This window comes from Babylonia areolata, chromosome 2 (assembly GCF_041734735.1).
Source record: "Babylonia areolata isolate BAREFJ2019XMU chromosome 2, ASM4173473v1, whole genome shotgun sequence".
NCBI classification, from domain to species: Eukaryota; Metazoa; Mollusca; class Gastropoda; order Neogastropoda; family Buccinidae; genus Babylonia; species Babylonia areolata.
This window is the reverse complement of record NC_134877.1, coordinates 51,006,613-51,009,089: the sequence shown is the minus strand read 5'-3', so window position 1 is coordinate 51,009,089 and position 2,477 is coordinate 51,006,613.

Here is a 2,477-nt window from a genome sequence, read left to right as displayed (position 1 = left end):
AGTTCCACAACTGCTACTGCTGGTGCTGCCCCATGTATTCTAACGCAACCCTTTTCTTTCCTTTTTGTTCAAGTTGTTTCGTTTTGTTTTGAAGTTTACCAGAAGTGTGCTGGTTTTTACGTCTTGACTGGAATGTTAATTAAGTCAGTACTTGAGAACGGTGAAACATCTTTGTGAAAAAGAGTATCACACACACACACACACACACACACACTTTTGAACCGGCACGCCCATCATTCCCACCCGGGTCGAAAAGAGAATATTTCTTCTCCTTTTTTGTTCACAGGGATGTGACAGAAGGCACGGCGTAATTAATATATTTATAAAGTGCAGGTGCCTCGCGCAGGGGCTTTTGGTGGTGATGTATGGAATGAGGTGATGTGATGATGTTGGCGGGCTGTGGCAAAACTACTGCCAATGACATCAACGTTTTGGCAGCGGCAGAAAGCAAACAGACGGGTCCTGCACGTGAAACACTTGGCTCATCAGCTACCCCTGAACCTGCTGCTTTGGCAGCCGTCCTCTGGTTGTGGGTGTAGTGTGAACAAACGAGGCACGCTGAGTATGTTGGGTAGATCGTAGATTACCACTTTTGAAGACAGGGTAATGCGTCGGTGCCTTCTTTGTGACGTCGGCCCTCCTCTGCCCCTCCCGTCCCCCACCCCCTCACCCGTGTGTGAAATAATCATGGACCGGTTACAGACTTTAAGACGTTGGACCAGAAGTTTTTGTTCCTAAAATTGCCCGATGTAACGTTCGTACCACAGTGTAAGATTCCAAACCTCAAGTGATCTGTGAAGCTTGCATGGTGAACTAACCACAAGGTGCGCACATTGTTTTCGCTGGAGTGGCTTTTCCAGCTGTCCTAAAGAAATGATACCGGCCGAACTGTCATTGAATGATGAGGATGAAACTAGAGAGAGAGAGATTGAGGAGGGCGGAGGGGGGGGGGGTGAAGGTGGCGGGGAGTAGGTTGGGTGCGCGGCACAATTGATTTGGAAGAGTGGAGAGGGGGGTAAGAACTTGACCATATTTACTCTTCGGAAATAATTTCTTTGTGGAACGTAGGGCACAGTCATCAAACGCTTGCGGGGATTTTTTTTTTCGGCTGGTGAAAAGAAAAGAGACACCAGCGGATAAACACCGCAAGCATGCATACGTGTGTATGTGTTTGACTGTCTGTTCATGGAAACTGACAAGTGCATCACAAACCAGGTGACTGATTACAAAACAGCTACTAAAAAGGATGAATGTTGACCCTGACTTTGTTTTAACTTGGGGATCCAGCATTTGTGTCTGTTTCTCAAAGATGACTATTTGGCGGCCGATTCAGTAGGCTAGATGTGACACCAATTGGTCCCAGAACATTTAAAGCTTCTCGAACGTAAGTAATTGATCGAAAGTGATCATAAAGAGGTGTGGCTGGTTGATTTCTCAGTTTCCCAGGTTACTCTGATCGAAGGTCAGTGTTTTCATTCTGAACTGATGAATCTGTGTGTGTGTGTGTGTGTGTGTGTGTGTGTGTGTGTGTGTGTGTGTGTGTCCGTTCCTTCGTTATTTAGTTTAGCGTCTTTTCACTGTACGGTGATATTAGACGGTAAAAAAAAAAAAGGGGGGGGGGGGGGGTTGGGTGGGAGGGAGTGTATGTGTGTGTGTGTGTGTGCGCGCGCGCGCGTGTGAAATATAAGACATAAGTTATCGGTCATAAAGAGTAGCAGTCCTCTGTAATGTTCTCAACTGTGGCCTCCTTTATCTTCAAAGTGGAGAGAAATAGCGTTCTTCGTGAACTTACTACATTATCCGCTGACCGCCAGTGGGGAAAGGAAGTGAGTCAGTAAATGGTGTGTGCTGGCGTGCGTATGCACATGCGTGCATGTGTATGCTGGCCACTTCAGTAACGTAAGTATCATTCGATTGCATCCAACTTCACCACAAAGTCCAGACAATAATTATTTATTGTACGATGGACGCAGTGAACTGGTCCGGCGACGAACACTGAACATTAATTTGACGTTATTTTTGTGATACTCCAGTCCTAAACGCGCGCGCCACCACATCACCTCATCAACCATCCACTTGCTTATAATACCTACTTGCATATTAAGACGGAGGTAAAAAAATACATTTCAGTCTCATCTACTCATCATCCATCATCCTCGTCAGTCTCATCCTCTTCCTTATCTCTTCCACCTTGAGGTATAGTACTGGCAGAATGTATTGCTGGAGCCAAGGGGAAAACTGGTACGGTGGCGATCAAATGCGGCTTGACAAGCGACAGTGATAAATTTGTGGAACACCGCACGTGCGCGCGCGCGCGCGTGTGTGTGTGTATGTGTGTGTGTGAGGGAGAGAGAGAGAATCAGTTTGTTGCTAACCGTATCTAGTGTATTGTCGGACCAGACGTACAGTCCCAAAACACGCCAATTCTTTTATTTTTGGTCCAGCCTGTCCGTCCGCCCCCCTCCCCTCAGCCACCC